Genomic DNA, 22,122 nt, shown 5'->3' on the forward strand with positions numbered 1-22,122 from the left:
TGACCTCTTGTTCATTTGTAAATGCATTTGTGTCAAACCACTTCAGATAGATTTCCTCCATCATGAGCAGCAGCACCACTGAATTAATCCAAGTTTCTTAAAGCATCAAATTATTCTATCTTTACTTTTACCTGAATATTCAAACTACATCCTCAGAATACCTAGAAGTCAAGGTAATTACTTCCACTATATCAAAACAAAAGCTATCTAGCTTTGGTTAGATGTTAACCAATGCTAGACAGCTTCCATCTGACCATTTGCTAAATGAGAAGCCAAAGGTTAATTAGAACTCATTCTCCATTCTCCCTTAAAAGTCTCTGTACAGAGTGACATTTCCTCCACCTGATAACCTTAACTAAATGAATCCACATTTGATTTTAATTAAATGCACTAAAATTAAACTCATCAAGGTGCAATAAACTTTTCAGATATTTCAAAAGATAACTCCTCTTAATTTCTAAAACTCTGAGTAAATACATTCCGTCTCCTATATAGCTTGAAATCTAGATAACCAAGCCTGTAATCTAATGTTAACTCAGATACAATGCAAAAAAAGCTTTATTTAATAATACTGAATTTAATAATGGAATAAAACTTGACAATCAGCCTTTCTTTAGTTCTAGACTCTGTTGATAATTTGCAAGTAATATATATTTCTCGTGAGATCAATTAACTCTTACTTAAGCTTTTAAGCTTTAGAAATATGAGAAAGGAGGGTTCTTCTTATATCTATTTTGAGATATTTTAAGTATTAATATTAGCTATAAATATCCTTTGTTTTTATTTTCTTCAGATTCCTAGAAAAGTATAGAAAGATTCTAGTATCCCACAAATTTAATGGTTGTGCTATTAATACAAATTAAGGAACTCATTAGTTATCAATAACTCATTCAGCATCAGGGTTTGAATAAAGCAAATCATTTCCTGAGTCAGGACAGGGGCAAAAAACAAATCAAAATGAGTCATATATAGCATCTACAGTCACAGTTTTCTTAGTTCAGAGATATGACAAGAAGACATTGAAATTTAAGACCACCAGAAGTCTTATGCATCTTGTTTTGTTTTTCATAAAAATCTGGTGGTAGAACTTACACTCCAAAGAGTTACCTTGTAAAGGTTCATTAGCATTACTAAAGAACACTTCTTTTTAACATACATTGATAGTCTATATTGAACCCTCCTTTCTATGAATTTCTATAGCAGGTATAACCCTAACTTACCCTATTTATATAAAGATCTAATTTAATCTTCTTTAAAAATTCTCACCCAAGGAAAAAATTTTTACATTTCTTTTTTGGGGGGAGAGAGAGAAACAGTGATGTGAGAAAGAAGCAGCAATTGGTTGCCTCCCACATGTGCCTGGACCTGGATCAAACACTGTCAGACCAGGGGTTCACATGCACCCATGTCCAGACCAGGAATCAAACCAAAACCTAGACATGTGCCCTGACCAGGAATCTAACCTTCAACCTTTTGGTTATAGAACGATGTTCCAACCAACTAGTGACCAAGGTTCAGGGCATAGAAAAAAGAAATCACTTTCACACCATAAGCTTTTCCAGTGGACAGAAATTATGGATATCTCTGCTGTGTTTTCAGTCCAATATTCCATAGGTATGTCCAGAGACAGGGAACCTACAGCAACAGGCCCAAGAATATTATTTTCCCTGATAGCAATACTCAGACTAGGTGGACCCAGAACAGGACCAAGAAATATCACTGTCTCATCTAAGCATGAAAAAACTGTAAGAACTTATAAATGCCAATAACTAAAAAAGTAAAGACTACAGCTACATAGAAGAGCAACAAATAAAAAACAGAACCATATTAGTTTTACTGTTTTTCACCTAGTCACAAAATGCAGTAACACTTTTTGTGTTCCCCATTGTTTCTCTTTATCTCTCTTCCTACCCGCTACTTCCCAACTTGATCTGGTAATTGAAACTTTCGTTTGAATTAATCCCATGGAAATTGAGCATGGAAAACCAATACTAACCACAGAAGAAAAAAATATATACTTAAGCATTTAAACTTGGATGTTAAAATTTCTCACTTTATGAAAACTCATGAATATAACTGAATGCTGAGTCAATTGGCCAATGAGTATTTAGTAAGCACCTGCTATGTGTTTGGAACTGTCACAGGCACTGTGGATTTAAGAATAAATTAAAAATACCAGATGCTTGGTTTTTTAAAGCTTAGGATATGCTTGTAATGTGGACTAGAGAATATAATGTAATATATTATACAATAAAGGGTTAAATTCTAAGGTTACATTTCAGAAAATAAGAGAAAAAATATTCACTATGATATATGCTTTAGTCACTATAAAATATCATTTATGGCATTAAATTCTAAATAGAACTAAAAGACCAAAACAATGGTAAAAAATTCAGAAGGGAATGAGTGGATATGATTGTAAATTCCGAATATTTCACTGAAGAAAGTAAAGATACTCATTAACAGATATTGTTAAGCACACACATTAAGATATCTAAGGAAATCACTACAAGAATAGACATTGAAATAACTCCCAAAACAGGAAAGCAGGGAAAAAAACAAAATAAGCCTAACTTGTGAGGCATTGGTGGTTTAGTGGTGAAATAGCTGCCTTCCAAAATAAGCCTGACAGAAGAAAAAAACAGAAATTAAAAGAACAAAGACTATAGAAATGTTAAGTACTGGTGATTAAAACTAATGCAAATGAAGTAAAATATTTGGTTAAAAACAAGATTGTCAAAGTGAATTTTAAAAAAAAATACAACAAAGAGCTGTTTATAAGAGCTTTAAAAGAGTATAGATCATTGAAAAGTTGAAATTTAAAAGCTAAAAATTATATACCAGACAAATACCAATCAAATAAATCTGGTATTGATAGACAAAATAGACTTTCATCTAAAAATCACTGTTTGAGATAAACGTAAATTTTTGCCCTGTGATGCTCACAAAAAATATATATTACAAGGTATAATACATTTATATTAGAAGGTATATATAAATTGTTTATAAATGCATATAGATGTGTACTTTTTAGAAATTAATGACAGAACATGTAAGACCTTTACAGAGAAAATTACAAACACATGAAAAGACATACCATGCTCAGTATAATAAGATGCCAATTCTCTATTAATTGATCAATAGTTTCAGTGTAAAATCAAAATATTGTTTGTTGGTATTTCTGTGTGTTTGTATAAGTTTATTTGCTGACCTAAGACTTACATGGAAAAGAAAATACCAAGAAGTGTCTAACAGTCTGAAAGAAGCAGCACCAGCCTGGGAGGTTTGCCTTAATCTTGATCATAAACCTCTAGTACTAAAAGACCACAAGTTAGTCCTGGAGATGTATCATAATGTTTAATCTAGACTGCCTGCCTTGAGTTTGCCACTTTCTAAATGTGTGACCTTAGATTAGTTAACCCTTCATACCCAGTTGCCATATCTATAAAATGATGATAGTAAGAATGTCTTCCCTGTAAAGATCACATATTTTAACCTTTATAAAGCTCTTAGAATGGTGTATGGCACAAAGTCGGCACTATATACATATTTGATAAATAAATAGTATGGTATAGATATACAGAAAAACAGATAACACCATCAAATCCATGCATCTACAAAAGTTTGACCTATGAAACAGTTATGGAACACTGTATGTCAATGGGGGAAATGAACAAGTCAAATAACCAGATTTGGAAAATGAAAATAAACCCCTACCTCACATCCTAATAAAAATAAATTTCCAGGTCTGACTAGGATTTAAATAAAAGTGAACATCTTTTAAAACATTCAGAAAAATAATATAGAATACAAGGTCTATCTGGAAAAAGTCCAGCCATTGTTAATATAACAAGAATGGTTAACATGACATTAATGTAACCTGGCAGCCAAGAAGAGTGGACTGGAATGCACATGCATGAACAATGACGACTTTACTCTACTCGTCAGTAGGGAAGGGATAGATGCCGTTGAGTGAGCATGAGTACTGTGTGGTCATCACATTCAAAATGACCGAGTGAGTAGAGCAACAAATCTGCATCACATTTTGCATTAAGCTTGAACATTCCCCCATGGAAACTAGTTAGATGATTCATAAGGCCAAAGCTATGAGCAACTGGTGATTGACAGCTTCATCACCACAACATGTCCACTCATGCATCACATCTGGTGCAGAGTTTTTTGATGAAACATCAAATCACCCAGATGACTCAGCCCACCACCCTACAGCCAAGATTTGGCACTCTATGACTTCTGCCTTTTCCCAAAACTAAAATCACCTTTGAAAGGGAAGAGATTTCAGTGTGTGGATGAGATTCAGGAAAATACGACAGGGCAACCGATGGCAATTGGGAGAACTGTGTGAGATCCCAAGGTGTCTAGTTTGAAGGGTACTAAGGCATCATTGTCCTATGTACAATGTTTCTTATACCTTGTATCTTCTTCAATAAATGCCTTTTTTTAAAATTTGTCTCTTTTTAAATTTTATTTATTTATTTTTAGAGAGAGGGGAAGGGAGGGAACAAGAGAGGGAGAGAAACATCAATGTGTGGTTGCCTCTCATGTGCCCCCAAATGAGGACTTGGCCTGCAACCCAGGCATGTGCCCTGAATGGAAATCAAACTGGCAACCCTTCAGATCACAGGCCGGTGCTCAATCCACTGAGCCACACCAGCCAGGGTAACACCTCTATTCTTAATTTTACAAGGCTGGATACCTTCTGGACAGACTCATATATCTATGAGCTCAAATAAGATGTCAAAAGCATAAACTGTTAAAGACTGATTTGAGGACATTGAATGAAGATCTATTCATAATATACCGTAAGATAACATGCAACACACTGGGAGAAGATATTTGCAGCACAATGACCAACGAAGGATATATTCAGAATATAGAAAGAACTCTTATGAATCAATTAGCCCAATGAAAATGAACCTGACAAGGTCCATTAAAGATTAGGAGACATGAAATGATTCTCATCTTTAAAAAATTCTTACTAGTAAGCAGGGAAATGTAACCTGAAAACACAATTACCACATTTACCATATCCCTGATGGTGATATGGATGGAGACCTCACATTTACTTCTCATAGAACAGTATGTAATAAAATTTTACATCATTTCGTAAAGTTGACCAAGGGCACAGTATGACATAGCCATTCTACTCCTAGGTATATATATATACTTCTTGTACATGAGTACCAAGAGATGTATACAAAGTGTTTATAAAAATAGTTTGTATAGAAAAAAAAGAGAGACCATCATAATATGTACCATACTTTATACTGGTAAAAAACAATTGCAGTAGTTATACAACAGAACACTATTTAGCAGTGGGAAAAACTGAAGTAGCCTCAAGTAGCATCAAGAATAAATCTAAAACATATAATGATGAGACAAATAAGCAAATCACAGAATAATGCATACAGTATAGAAATCCATTTATGTGAAGTGCAAAAATGGACAAAACTAAACAATGAATTGTTTGCAGCCACATTCCTTAGTATGAAAACAAAACCAGGATAATGACCTCCTCTAAGGCAGAGAAGAAGGTCCTGTCTTGTAAAGGGTCACCATGACATCTAAGGCTGTGTGGTAAGTACATTTTACTGCTTTGATACTCTGTGTATATTTGATAAACACTGCTTTTGGATGTATACTATATCCCACAACAAAAAATAATTTTAACAAACAAATATAAAACACATAATTCCTTCCTTCATCAAAATACACAATACTTTTTAAAAAATATATAATAGATGTTTATCGTACAATACATATACTATTTTATTTTATTGTGGTAAGAGCACCTAAAATAACATCTAACTTCTTAACATATTTTTAAATGTACAATTCAGTGTTTTCATCTTTAATAATAATGTTGTAGAGTAGATCTATAGACATTATTCAGCTTGCACAACTGCATCTTGCTAACCAACTGATATAAAGTTTCATAATACTTTCTTTTTTACTTGCATAACTATATCCTCACTCCTGTAAATTAGATTTAATTAACTCTAACATAGGTTGAGTCTGACAAGAGCAATAGACTATATTTTTGAAGAGTCCAATTTTATAGTCAGAGAAATATGGCTTAAATCCTGGTTTTGCCACCAGTTACGTATAGGACTTTGGAGAAATCCCTTAATTTTAATTTTTCTTTGGTCCAGTTTTCTCAACTGAAAAAAAAGTATAGATAATAATATCTATTTCATAAGATTGATACAAAGCATTTTGGAAAATTATGTAATATTTTACAAATCATGAATGTTAAAAACAATGTCGGGCCATCATTAGGGTATAATAAATGGTTGTGAGTGAGAATACAGTAGTCCAATAAATGTTTCCAAATAAAAGCACAGGCCTCTCTTCTTCACGCCACCTTTGTGCTCCTTTCAAAAGATAGAATCCTCCAACCTCTACCACCACCACCACCCCAACACACACTCCTGCACTACCAAATCTATCCATTTCTGTTTCCATTTTGCTAAAAAAGAACTTTTCAGAATGAGAATGTGTCAAGTGTTTATTATGCAAACCAGTTTCCTCCTAATTTACATTAGGTAAAGGAAGGAATGAGACCCAACCCAGAATCTGTCCTTTTAGAAATAAAGAGAAGCCATTGTTCTGAGGTTGGAAAGGAAGGATGGGGGCCAGAAAGGCAGACAGTTAAGTGAATATAGAAAGAGGGTGGGTATCATCATCTTAGCATTTGTATTTCTGACTCCTGTTCCATGAAAAAGATTAGTCAGACAACATGCATTGTCTTCTTCAGTTCCAGCATTCTATTAGCCTATGTAGAATGCTGAGTCACTGTGAACTCAAAAAATAATCTGAAAATGGCAGGGAACGAGCCAGGTGTTTCTGATAAATAAATACAAAGCCTGTTCTCCAATGACAAAGATAAAGCTAGACTTCATCATTCATATAGCCAGAAGAGGTAGCTAGAAAAATAATGAATGAATAGATGATTGGATGGTTGACTCCATTCTTGGAGCTATCAGAGTTATAGAGAATGTATGATCACTAATGAGATTACAAATAGTTTAATAATTAAAAGTTGATCTGATTTCAAATGTAAATAATATCAATATATCATATTTGCCTATTATTCAGGAAATATTGATTGTGAAGAGATTGGAGGCTATTTTCTTAAATAAAAATAAATCGCTCTTACATCAGTTTCTTAAGGAATTGTAACATTTATGCACCATTAAGAGAGTATGCTTTTCCAATGTGTCAGAAATGATGGCAGTTCTATAAAAAATACTCTAAAACTACTCCTTAATGAATCTGTCACAAATGCAACCCACTCCCAAATGCACATTGTCTTCGTTAAGAATGACAGTAGGTCATAAAATAATTATTTCCACATGGACAGATAAATAATATCAAGTCTAAGTAAACTCCCTAAACATCAAAAATGAAACTACCAGAATACTTATCCTTAATGACTACATTTTCCCTTCACTGGCATGAATCTGCTACTTTACACAAGTGACAGGTCTCCACACTGAAATCAGCCATATTATCTCACATTTAAGCTATCATTAGAGAAGCAAAAGCAAATTAAATCTAGTTAGAAGCAGTGTAGTTAATTAGACTGCAGGGTGTGTTACATTTGATTTTTTCCATCCAACCACTGATATCCTCTCATCTGCTGCAAAATCACACACACACACACACATACACACACACACACACACACACACACACACACACACACACTGCAAACCCCTATCCTGCTTCCCTGTGGTATCTGCATAAACCACACTTTTCACAGATATGAAAAGGCTGCTATGAGTCACCTTAGACACACACATGCACACAAACACATACAAACTCCACAGAAATTAAGCCCTAATCTAAAACAGAAAAATATTTTTCTCTTAGACAGGTTTATTATTTTTCACAGATGATACAGTGTGGTTTAAGTGGCTGCTAATGATAATCATTATCTCAGATTATGCTAAAATAAAAAGTTCTGAATTCTAATATTTCTCAGTTCATTTTTCCCCCTAACACAAGTCAAATGGAGGTCTTACATCTGAAACTTTATTATGTCTGGCTTCTGCAAACCAACAGTAATTATCAGGTTACATGTTCAAGCTTTGCTTTGCAAGGAAAAAATGTTTAAAAGAAGATGAACTAGAGTAACTTCGATTATAATGTAAAGAACATTTATTTATAAATTCAAATTTTACTCTACCACTGATCTAGATGCACTTACGAGTATCAGTTTATTTCTTTAGCATCATTCACAGAATCACAGGGCTGGAGGAATGATTAAAAAGTCATCAATAACTTTGTACAGTGGCAGTATCCTAGCCAATGAGGTTTATCTGAGGTGCAATTATTGCTAATAGAAAAAGTCATCAAGCCAATCATCCAGGTTTAGAGGGAATTGTACCCATACTAGGCTAAGAATATATATATATATGTATATTTATATATTTATATATAGATTTCCTTCCTAATGAAGTACAAATAAGTAGCCACAACATCCCTTCTTATCCTCTCTCCAAATTGCAAGACCTCACCCGTTCATCAGATTCTTTTGAAATTACAATTAAACCTCTTTTGTTTTGTTTGAGCTTCAAACAAAAGGGAAATTACTTGGTAATATTTGCATATTAACCCTAATGACAAAAATTATTAATGAACATAAAAAATAACAAGGCACAGAGAATCAGGCCATAGAAGGTGAGACTCAATGTATATCTCCCAAGAAACCCACCACCACCCAGGACTTGATTTCATAATGACTACAAGGTGAACGTTTGGATTCTTTCCATCTTATTTTTCCCTTCCATGCTAAGATTCCTTTTCCTCCCTTCTCTTTTACTTTTGGGGGACACAAACAAAGATGACGGATGTTAGGAAAGAATCCTGGACGTTTCCAACAAAATGAAAGCCACAATATTGTGAGGTTGCCAAAGGTTAGAAAATTATTTTGCTAAATGTGTTCAACTGCCATGTAATCCTTGTTACTTTTTCTGTTCTCCAGTGAATGAATCCTAACCTCCTGCTCAGTAAACCAACCATGAGTACAGAACAGTGAAGAAGGGTGACCGGCCCCAGCCCTCCCAGGGGAGCCAATGATGTCTAGTTCTCAGGGCTTTGATGACTCTAACTTGCTGTATCAAAAGGACCTACAGAGTGCTTTTAAATAGGCTTTCAGTGGCATGATAGAAGAGAAATGTTCGGCTGCGTCCCGGCCGCTCTTCTGGCGCTTCCTTAGGACCAGCCCGGGAAGACAGTGAGCGGGATGGGCCGACCTCCCCGCTTTCTACCGGCCGTGACTCCTTCTAACAGTAGTCCCAAGCACCCGCCCTTGGTTCCCGCAGCCCCGGAGCCGGCGCCCTGGGCACAGTGCGCGTTTGCACTGAAATTAGGCCAACACTAAAGCTGGAACCATGCCCACTTCGCACCCATCTGTCGCCCACCCAGAATGTGACAGCATTGCCTACTCTCCACAACTCTTCCTCTTCCTTATGTTTGGAAAGTTGCCTTCCTTACTCAAAAAGGTAACAAACACACCTGCTGTAACTCTTCTACCTGAAATCTCCTTTCATGGACAATGACTACAGTTTTATTCAACCTAATAGTTTGGAGGGTTTTTAGTTTTCAGGGTTTTTTTCACTATTTTAATATCTTGACTACATCCATTCAATTCATTGTCTCATTCACTTATTGAAAGTCTAATAAATGTCAGGTGCCACGCTAGGCTTTGGTTACAAAATGGTGAGGCAGAACTTGCACATTTCCTGTGTTCAGTGGAGCTTACAGTCTATCTAAATAAATTAAAAGTCACAAATACTATCTTCATATGAAGATGAGTGTCACATGTGGATGGACACACATGTACTTGGTGTTGTGAGTTTCGCAAAGCCTGAGCTGATCTGGTCTCACAGTCACGGAAGACTTCTCTAATGAAATAGTGATTGAGCTGAGATGTAGAGGAAATACAGAAGTTCCTTCTATAACAAAACCATTTTCTTTTTACACAAATCTATATTTCACTTGGGTATAAACACTGGTCACCATTTCTATAAACAATGAGGATAATCCATTTTCCCTTTTATAAAAAAGGTTGGATACTAAAAATATAAAACCCATTCATTTCTGTGTTTAACAATAAACAGAGCACAGCTGGGCTTCCCTCTGTTTTCCAACTGAATTTGTTAAACAAATGAAGATTAAATGAGTGGACCACCCTTAGCATATAAAAGTCATGTTACTCGCCTGCCATATGTAAAATAAAAATTAGAGTCTGCTTTCTTTTGTTCCCATTTAATATCAAGACTTTTTTTCATCTCATTTTCTGGTGGCATTCAATATTCTTTCTCATTCCACTTTCCCCATGAAAGTACATGTTTATAAAGATATTTTACTGAATTAAAGAGGAAATTAGATTCCAACCCACTTCATAGCATTCTCAGACACCATTCCTCAAGAGTCTCAAAAATAAAAATTGTGCCCTTCACTGCACAATTTAAAATACCATCTCAATTCTTCCTGGATTCTTTGTTAAGATACAGCTTGCCTCTTCTAGCCCCAATGTTTTTTCCTAACTTTATAACTCCCACTCCTTCCTGTAATTCTGGCTACAATTTCCTACATGCAGGAAACCTCTCCTGGTCTTTTCACATAGACAGAGTTCACTCTTTTATTTTTTATTTAATTCTGCTGCCCTGATTTTTGTTAGCACAATTTATCCAGCATGTTGGCTTAGATACAGAATCTCAGAAAAAAAATGAGACTATTAATCAGGCACAGTGACAAAGATCCTGTGTTTCTTATTTATATGGAAACATAAAATATGGCCCAATCATACCTGAAACATTTCAGGAATGATTACAAGGAAGCAACACAGATTGTATCCATTATTCCCCATTGTTTATGAGGCCTGTCACTCTATCAATGAGGAAAATGAAATAAGTTTGCCATGATTTCTCTTCACAGTACCAAACTGACTGTTTCCTATTTTATCACACGTTTTTGTTTTCTCCCACATGATGGTCTTGTCAACAATATCACATGTCTTAAGGAAAGGGCTACTGCCAAGGTTAGTATATAACTGGGGTCCAGAAATCCATGGAGATCAGTATTCATGACAGGAAACCAAGTAGCAGCTTTCCAAAATGCCTGCAGGGTCGAGAAACTGAGAGTCAATGCCTAAACAAGACACAACAAGTACTGGAAATTAAAGCAAGTAGGATCTTGACACTAAGCCATATCTTTTTGTAATTTCATCTTCATTCATATGTTTTCTACAAAGCAGGAAGAAGTTTCCAATGTTGAATTGCCTAGCTGGAATGGCAAGTGATAGGTACAAAGCACACCAACATCTGACACTTGTTCTGGACCCCTGCCCTACATAGCAACATCTTAAGTAACTCAGTGATCAACTGGTAGCCAATGCTCTCCTGCTGTTAGAGTCACATGGGGGCATTTTGAAAGATGAATGTCATTTATCACTAAGGCTGTCTTAAAATATTGGGAATATATTCCCAGGCATCCCAAGGGGTATCTTCAATACTTCATTATGAATCCATCATCCAAGTTCTTATAGAAAATAATTTTCAAACATAGCTATGTACATAAAATAAACTCTTGGGGGTAATAGATTCCATATATTTATAACTTAGTTTGTATGAAAGTGTCATGTCCATTTAAATTTACCTAAAAATAAAAAAAAAGTTTTTATTAAGCATCAAATATTTACTAATCCAAGGCTGTTCATCATTCTTTGATTCTTTTCATCATCACAAGACTGCTGTTGGGGAGGCTACTGGGTGGGAGGATCAAACAAAAAGGAAAAGGGACTCATGGACATGGACAACAGGGTAGTGATTACAGAGGGGAGGGGGATATAAGGGAGTTAAATGGCAATAGAAAAAATATAATTAAAAATTTTTTACAGCTAAAAAACTGAAGCTCAACGAGGTCAGTTACTCAGTAAGTAGTCAGGGGAGCAGAGACTAGCAGTGATAATGACAGACAAGCTGCCCTCCGAACACGGCCTGCCCACCGTCACACACAGGCCTCCTATTCCCACAGACATGCCTCATGAGTTCTTGGTCAAGATGACAGCTTTAGAACATACTATGGTCTCTTGTCCCAATGCCAAATTCTTAGAAAGTACAGAAGAGTTTGTTAAAGCTAAGACAAGAAACCCTCAGCAAACCTCAGATTCAGAGAAACTATTAGGGATCCCTGCACAATGGAAGACAGCACCTAAACAAAGAAGGAAAAAAAAGCCCCAACATCTAGAGGAATGAACTAGAACTCAACAGCTGTAAATAAGGAATGGTTATTAGTAGTGACAACAACAGTGTGAAATAAATTCTACACGATGACAGCATGGTAGATGACGGGGGAGAAGCAAAGGAAGGGTGAAACGGAAAGAATGTTATGGTTCTTTTCTTGGACTGTGTAGAAAAGTATATAATCAACTCTGAACCTTATTAAAAATAGCTTTATATAAATCAAACATGTATATTAAATATGTATTTGTATATAAGTCAAATCTATATACATGTCGAGTTATATCAAAATATAACATTTTACATTTTAAATATATATAATTTATTGCATGTCAATGTACTACAATAAAACTGTTTTTAAAAGAGGTCATATTTTCCAAAGAAGATACACAGATGGCAAACAGGTACATGAAAAGTTTCTCAACATCACGGGTCATTATGGAAATGCAAATTAAAACCACAGCGAGATACCACCCATGCCTGTTAGAACACCCATCATCAAAAAGACAAGATAAATGCTAATGAGGTTCTGAAGAAAAGGGAACTTGTGCCCTGTTGGTGGGATGGTAAATTGGTACAGACACTAGGGAAAACAGTATACTGTTTCTTCAAAAAGTGAAAATAGAACAACCATATCCATTCTTGGAATACATTTTTTTAAAAAGACACTCAAAATGATCTGTACCATCATGTTCATTGCAGCATTATTTACAATAGCCAAGTCATGGAAACAACCTAAGTACCCATTGATGGATGAATGGATGAAGAACTTGTAGTATGTATAAGTACAATGGAATATTATCCAGCCATTAAAAGTGAGGAAATTCTGCCATTTTTTGACAACATGGATGAACCTTGAGGCATTATGCTAAGTGAAATAAGTCAGAGAAAGACAAGTACTGTATGAACTCACTTATATGTAAAATCTGTAAAGGAAAACAAAATGACAAATACCAAATCATAGAAAAAAAAGAGATCAGATTTGTGGTTACCATAGGCGGGGACAGGGAAGGGAGAATTGGAGGCCGGTTGTCAAAAGATAAAAACTTCTAGTTATAAGATAAAGTATTAGGGATGTGATGTGCAACATGATGACTACAGTTAACATTCCTGGTAAGGTATATAGGAAAGTTGTTAAGAGAGGGGATCCTAAGATTTCTCATCACAAGGAGAAATTTTTTCTTTTATTTTTATTGTATCTGTATGAGATGATGGACGTTAACTAAATCTGTTGTGACAACCACTTTGCAGTGTATATAAATCAAATATTATGTTGTATCCTTTACATTCACATAGCAATATATGTCAATTATTTCTCAATAAAGCTGGGAAAAAAGAAGGTCAACTGTGTGCAATAAAAATTTAGAATGCCAACCATAGAGATGTTTAATTTTAAAATAAAGGGGAACTAAATAAAACAACTACAAGAAACACAACAAAATAGTCAATTCAGGAAATCGGTGTGGGAGAAAGTATGATAAACAAAATAATTCCTACAGAGTGAAATTCAAACAAAATAATTCCTACAGAGTAAAATTCAAATTAAATATAACCATATTAATTTAACTTTTAAGATACAAGTTTTTATAAATTCTGTTGAAAGGAAGTCAAAAATATGTAAAGCAAAATCTCGCATGAATGTACGATAGAAATTAAAGGTGGAAAAAGATACCCAAAAAGTTAATAAGAAGATATGCAATGATGACATGAAGCAAAAAAGGAAGAAGGAGGAGAAAAGAGTAGCAGCAATATAAAAACCAAGAACAAGAACCAAAAGGGACATTTCATGTTGATAAAAGTAACAATCAACAGAAAAAACCTGGATAAAGCAAGCAACATAATAGATAAGAAAAATGTAATACAAATACAAGGAGAAATTGATAAATTGCAAATATTTCGAGATTGCAATGTACCTTTCTAGTTAATACATAGATCAAAATACTAAAGGGATTAAAGATGTGATTAACAAGTTAATATGTACTATATGTGATTCAAGAGTTTTTATGTATGTATGCAGATAGATAGATAGAAGAGATGATGTGCATTGTTTCCAAACATTATAGAGACAGTCTCAAAACCTGAGCATAGACAAATATATCATATTTCAAAAGAGCTTATTTCATGAGCCACATTCACTAGGCAAAATGAAATAAAATTAACAACTAAAATGACATAAAAAGGCAATGCAAATTTTTGAACTTGGAAATAAATCAATTTGTCACATACTAACAAATAAATTAAAAGACAAACTGGAAACAGGAAACTTAACAATAAAGAACACTATAGGGAGGGGAGAGGGAGAGAAGGGGGATAAGTAAGGGAAGGGTTTAATTAAAGAGCCTGTATAAAAGACTCATGGACATGGACAACGGGGAGGGATATGATTGCGGGAGAGGGGGTGGGCTGGGTGGGGGAGAGAAATTAGGGGAAAAGGGGACAACTGTAATTGAAAAACCAAAATAAAAATAAATAAATAAATAAATAAATAAATAAAAATTGAAGAAAAAAAAAAGAACACTATATATGAAAAGCTGTGAGAGATTCTCAGAGAAAATTTTCAGCAATAGATATTCTTAACAGGAAATAAAAATACTAACATTAGGAATTATGTTTTCAATTAAAGATTAAAATAAATGAGCTCTAAGAAAATAAAAAGCTAAATAAAGTTTAAATAAAGTAAAAATAAAATCATCAATGAAATAAAATATTATTTTAAAATAACCAAAGAGTAAATAAGCTCATGAGATGTTCAACATTATTAACCAATAGAAAAAGAAAAATTAAAACCACAGTATAACTACATACCTATCAGAATGGATAAAATTAAAAATAGTGACAGCTTGAAATGATGGTGAGAGGAAACCCTTAATTCACAATAGCCAAAAACTGAAAATAGGGCAGATGCCTATTTATATACATACCATAAAATACTACTCAGTAAGAAAAAGAAATGAAGTATTGATACACATAACAATTTGGATTACTACCCAGGGATTACGTTGAGTGAAAAACATCAATGCCAAAAGGTTATATAGTGTCGTCGTCGGCAGCCGTCCGTCTCGAGAGACGATGGTGTAGCTTCTTAAGAGTCTATCTGCACCGCCGAGAATGGCTGTGCAGTCCGACTCGGGAGTGACATGGTATCTGTCTCCTCCCATGTTGAATCGACATCTTGCGATGACGCTGAAGCTACAGAGCCTGGGCAGGGTGATATGGAGGGCCAGCTGTTGCCCATGCAGCAGACCCCCCCTCTCTTCGCAGCTGAAGGATCCAAGGGAAAGACGGAGTCAATACAGCTTGGGTTCAGGTGCGCCGCAGGAGTTGCCGGTGTTGACTACAACGTCGAACCGCCTTAGGGACTCCGGCTCCGGATTTTCTGTCGGGGTTTACTCCCTTAGCCTTTCCCCTGAAGAGGTATGCCGCAAGGCAGCGGAGGTTTTTTGGAGTCAGAGTTTTCCTTCTCTGATGTACCCTGACTGGAAGATCGAACCAGCGACACTTAGCTCGCAGGCCGACACTCAGTCCACTGAGCTAAACCAGCCAGGGCTTTATATAGTGTATGTTTCCATTTATATAACATTTTTAAAATAAAAAATTCTTAGAAATAAAAAACAGGTTAGTGACTACCCAGAATTTTAGATGGGGAAGGGTATGTGAGCAGGAAGGAGGTGGATATGTTTATAAAAGGGCAACAGGAGAGATTATTGTGTTGCTGAAACTAATTAATATCTTGACCTCAACAGTATAAACACAAATCTAGCCATGTAATAAAATTGTATAGAACTAAATGAACACACATATACACTCATACAAATGACTACAAGTAAAACTGGGGAAACCTGAATAAAATCAGTTGATTGCAGCAATGTCAATATACTGGATATGATGTTACTACTGTTGTATAAAATGTTGCCACTGGGGAAACTGTGCAAAGGGTATGTGGCATTATTTTATATTATTTCTTAAAATTTCATGTTACTCTAAAATTATTTCAATTCAAGATTAAAAGAGACAAATATTTGTCAAGTATAATCAACAAAAGTGAGACCAACACACAAATAAATATTAGGAATAAAAAATGGAATGAAGTGTGGGAAATAACATTAAAGTTTTAAGACAATATTATGAACAACTCAGTAAAATTGAAACCTAATTAAAATGACAGGTTTTCTGGGGAAAAAAATTACCCAGATTATCTCATGAAGAAGTTAAAAATTTGAACCCATCAAAAATACAGGAGAAATTGAACAGTAATCATTATGATCTACCGATCTCTACACCTAATTCCTCTGTTCAGAAAAGAGTTAACACAGCAGGCCTGAGCCACTATCCTTAGAATGGTCAGCTTGCAAGGTTTGCTCTTGGCTGACATCTGCAAACTTGACTGGTAAACAGTTCCCTACACTGATAAAGAACCTTAAGTGAGTGGCTTATTGTACCTAAACTTTATATAAACAGTATGGTTTATGCTATATGCCTGCCTTCTTTCCGGGAGTCTAAATTTTGATGCATGCTCTACAGGGGTGTTTATATTACCAACCAGCTGCCAGTGAAATCCCTGGGCACTGAGTCTCTAATGAGCTTCCCTGGTAGATCACACACCTGTGTTCATCTTGTTGCTGGAGGAATTGAGTGTGATGTGGCCCCTTTGACTCCATGGGGAGAAGATTCTGGGAAGCTTGTGCCTGGTTTCCTCCAGAATCGGCCCCATGCACCTTTGACATTTGTTGATTTTGCTTTGTTGATTTATTTCAGTCTTTTGCTGTAATAAATCTTAGCCATGAGTACAATTAACACTAAATACTGTGAGTCCTTCTAGCAAATCACCATACTTAGGGGTGATCTTGGAGATCCCTGGCACATCCCTCTACCACCTCAAAAAAAGGCACAGACCCAAATGACTTTTTGAACAAATTTATCCAATGTTTTAAGTAAAAGAAAACTCATTTCATACAAGTTGCTCCCAAACATACAAAAAGCTACTCAGGCTAAATATAACCATAAGGCTATGGAAGAATTGACAATCCTAGCATAATTTTAATTTTAGTACTATTACAAAAGTCCTAAATAAATTAATAGCAAATCAAACCAAAAACCTATTTACTAAAAGAAAAATAAAAACAGCATGACGAGTTTGCTTGGGCCAAAAAACCTTAACCTCTCCCTCTTTCTCTTCCTCTCATATCCTACATGCAATTAAAAAGTCAGAAAACCCAGTTAGCTCTATTTCAAAATAGAAGTAAATCTTCATCACACCCACAGTCATTCAGCACATCTGTCTCCATCACCTCCCTCCAGTACTGCTACAATGCACTCTTAACAGGTCTCCTGCTTCTTCTCACCTGCCTACAGTCCATTAGTCCAGTGAGCCTGAAGAGCCTCCTGCCACTCCTCTGCTCAGAGACCCCAACATCAGCCTGTTTAATTCACAGTACAGACCCTTCCCCATACCTGATTCCCCTTCCCTGTTCTGCTGTCTGTTTTCCATCACAGTTACCTCTTCTAAACAAAAATACAATTTTCCCACTTATTACACTTATTATTTATATTATGCTTCCTATTATTAGCATGTAAGCTCCACGAAATCAGGACTTTGGAGATGTTTTGTTCATCGATTCAACTCGAGTCCCTAGAACATTGCCTATAGACGTTGAAAATAGTTCTTCATAAGAAGAGATATCAATGCAACTCACTACATTAACATCACACACACACACACACATGAGCTTCATAATAGCTGATGTTTTTACTTTTAAAAAGCCTCTTACCAAATTACAAATAGGAGAAAAATTTCACTGTTTCACTAAGGAAAGAAATAGCAAACATCATGCTTTATTGTGAAATTAGAAGCAATTCATTAAAATCAGAGGAAGGAAAAGTGCTCACTTTTATAGCTAATACTACATATTTTATTCAGCATCCTAGAAATATAACACAAGAAAGAAAAAAGAAATAAAACCTGTAGGTTAGGGTGGAGAAGATGGTCATTAGGCAGGTTCAGGTTGTCACTTAGTAGAAAATCTAATAAGATCAACTGTTAAAATACTAGGATTGAGTTCAGAAATGTGACAGGATATAAAATCAACACATGAGAATCAATAATTCGATACACCAGCAATAGCCAGTTTCTAAGATAATTTTGGAAAGAAGATAAAAAAAGATATTCATAACAAAGACTGCAAAATACCTGGAAATAAACCTACTAGGAAATATTCAAGAACCTTTTATGGAGACACTACAAAATGTTTCTCCCTCTCTTTATGCTCTAGCCAACTCTGGGCTCTGTAATGTTTTTTGAACACATTGGGCAGCCTTCTACCTTGTAGATTCCCATCTGTCATTACCTGTGGAAAACAGCTCTTTATCAAGATACAGCATGGCTCACTTTCTCTCTTGTTCAGATCTTACTTCACCGGTGAGTTTTTCCAAACAAAACAGGTACATGCATGCACACACATGTGCACACATATGCTTTCATTGTTCTCTCTTCCTATACCCTACTATTTTGTTCCTTCTGGACACTATCACAATGGAACATAGTATATATTTTAATCTCATCTGTTTGTTTTTTTCCTTCCCTCACTATACTATAAGCAACACAAGAATAGAGGTATTTTAATCTACATTGTATCCCCAATACCTAGAACAGTGCCCTAAAAATAGCATGTACTCAAAAAATATTTGTAGAGTGAAGGACATACAAGAATACCTAAATAAACTGGGTTTATTATATGCATGGAGGGGAAGTGTTGATGCTATAAATATGCTAATAATTCCAATTTAACCTACAAATTCAATCTTAATCAGGAGTCCAATAGAATGTTTTCATAGAATTTGACAATATAATTCTGAAATTCATATAGAAGAGTTAATGTTAAATAATAGCTAAAGCCTGGAATTATACCATACCAAATATCAAAATACATTACAAAAATGTATAAATAAATATAACATTGCATTAGTTCAGAAATGTACATCTTAATCAATAAAATAGAAGATGGAAAAGTAGGCTCATTGCATGTGAAAATTTTGTATATGAGAAAAATCAGCATTTTAGGTTAGCAGATAAAGGCTTATATATAGTTAATTTTTGAAAACTCAAGAATACAATGTGCTTTACACACTCTTAAGTTTATTTCAAAATATATACATATTTCAACTCATCATGCTTTATACCTTAAACTTACACAGTATAATATATCAATTATATCTCAATAAAAACTGTGGGGAAAGGATATACTGAAAAATATACATAACTAAAAATTATTTTTACCTAAGCCTACCTATATCTTGGGGTTGTTAAATTAGATGAGTTGGTACATGTAAAAAAACATAATAAAATGTATTAGAATGTTCCTAACATAATAAACACTCCATACATTTAGTATTAATAATTATTTCACAATTTCATAATATATTAAATTTTGAGCCCTGGCTGGTGTGGCTCAGTGGTTTGGGCATTGTCCCACAGAACAGAAGGCCTCTGGTTTGATCCCAGTCAGGGCACATGCCTGGTTTGTGGGCCAGGTCCCCCAGTTGTGGGCAGGAGAGAGGCAACCAATTGATCTTTCTCTCACACAATGATGTTTTTCTCCCTCTCTTTCTCCCTCCTTTCCCCTCTTTCTGAAAATAAAGAAAAAAAATTTTAATAAATCAAAATTTGATTGATGAAAATCAAATCTTATTCTTTGTCTTAGAATCCTTAGAATGTTTGCTGAATTAAGTCAGAATCTCCTCTTCCATTCTCTTACCTTGCTCTATTAGCTTTTTTTTATATCTTGATTTATTGTAACAATTAGCTCAAAAGAAAACTTCCATGCACAAGTACAACATAGTTAAATATAAGATTAATAATTTCATAAGCCATTTTGAGTAGGAAAATAAGAGGGAATAGAAAGCTTCAACTAGTTTTTAAATTAATATGCACATATCAAGGCATGTTTCCCTTCAAGTTTCAGGGATTGGTATATCTGTCTTTAAGACTAAAACCCTGCTGGAAATCTGCTGGAATTATAAATTGCTAAAAAGAACAAAGGGTGATAAATTTTTATTCCCTCAAATTGTGTGGACTTATCTAAAAATGTATCTATATCTTCTAATAATATCTATCTGAAAATGACTTCTAAATTGGTACTTAAATATTTTCTTTCTAAGGAGTAAAAATCTATGAGGGGAAGAGTTGGGACACTGATTTGTCAAGACAAATGAAGCCACAGAATAAATCAAATGCATCTTCTTGGCCTGGGATATAAAATGAGCCATGAATAATCAATAGTGACATAAATCAAGAATAGACCACATGTCAAAATAAATTTGAAAACTTGTATATTTGGAGAGTAGTAGTGGGTAACCGATTCAGAAATGTTGGTAATAACACAATGGTTTGCCTAATTAATAGGAACTCTTTAAATTCAATTTATATAACCACCTAGAATAATTATAGTGCTCAGGAGAAGTTAAGGAGTAAGAACACTATAAAATGAAGGCAAAATGGTTTTTAATGCATACTGGAAGAAGCTTTGGTTTTTTAATGATTCATAATCATTACCTAAAATACATAGTTTGTCAAAGAGTTTTTTTTTTCCCCCCATCTTTCAAGTAACTGGAAAGCACTAATATATCCCTGAGGTTTCAAAAAAATTGCCTTTGGCTTTCTTCCCATAATATACTCTTAGAGTCTTGGAGAGAGGAGCAACAATTTTAGCCTAAAACCTCCCCAACTAAAATTTCTCATTCTGTGTATGACAGTGGTTCTCAACCTCCCTAACGCCGTGACCCTTTAATACAGTTCCTCATGTTGTGGTGACCCCCAACCATAAAGTTATTTCCGTTGCTACTTCATAACTGTAATTTTGCTACTGTTATGAATCATAATGTAAATATCTGATATGCAGGGTGTATTTTCATTGTTACAAATTGAGCATGATTAAAGCATAGTGATTAATCACAAAAGCAATAAGTAATTATATATGTGTTTTCCAATGGTCTTAGGCGGCCCCTGTGAAAGGGTCGTTCGACCCCCAAAGAGGTCGCAACTCACAGGTTGAGAACCGCTGGTGTATGAAAATCAAAGAGTTAATTCTCACCTCATTCTTAAGTCTGGGAGAGTGTCAACAAAAAACACATTCACAGAAGTCCTTCTATTGGATGTAAGCAGAGAGAATTTACAGTATATAAACACCACTCTAATGTGTTTTCTTAAAATAGAAAAATATATCAAATGTTATTATGAAAAATTAAATTTGCTAATGATACATAAAAAGCTTCAGATGTTAACCAATTCCTTCTATAAATATAGATATCTTCAATTGCTATCTCTATTGAGTTGGTCATGGTGAATCATCATTCATGTTGGCCTAATTTCTGGAGGCCCTAAACTACCCCTTTAAATTGAAAGAGATGAGAGATTTCACATATGAGTGAAATCATATGATATTTATTTCTCTGACTGGCTTACTTCACTTAGCATAACTGAACTAACAAGCAAAACAGAGACAGACTCAGACTCATAGATATGGAGAGGCAGGGGTTAGGGGATGGAGGGATCGAGCAAAAAGGAAAAAGGACTCATAGACATGGACAACAGTGTGGTGATTGTGGTGGGGATTGGAGTATAATGCGGATAAATGGTAATGGAAAAATAAAATTAAAAAAGAGATGAGAGAGAGAAAGGAGGGGCATGTAAAGAGTATGAGGATGGAGGTAGAGAATGCTACAGGAATTCTGCATCACCATAGAACTCCAAATACTGAAAAAAATAAGTAAAATTTGCCTCTATCAGAGAGACAGCTAAAAACATAATTAAAATTATGATTTTATAGAAACTTCATGAAAAGAGGGGGTTACAAGGTAG

At 34.8% G+C, this 22,122-nt stretch overlaps 1 protein-coding gene and 1 pseudogene across 1 annotated transcript in view; one reads left to right on the forward strand and one right to left on the reverse strand.

Annotated features, from left to right (window-relative positions):
* KCNH5 (potassium voltage-gated channel subfamily H member 5) overlaps window positions 1-22,122 on the reverse strand; it is a 291,655-nt gene that overhangs the window by 154,817 nt on the left and 114,716 nt on the right. The gene's annotated exons all lie outside the window — the stretch shown is intronic.
* Window positions 8,303-8,453, forward strand: LOC150016889 (U4 spliceosomal RNA; annotated as a pseudogene).

Source organism: Furipterus horrens, unplaced genomic scaffold, assembly GCF_987537825.1.
Source record: "Furipterus horrens unplaced genomic scaffold, mFurHor1.1.pri manual_scaffold_3, whole genome shotgun sequence".
Lineage (NCBI taxonomy): Eukaryota > Metazoa > Chordata > Mammalia > Chiroptera > Furipteridae > Furipterus > Furipterus horrens.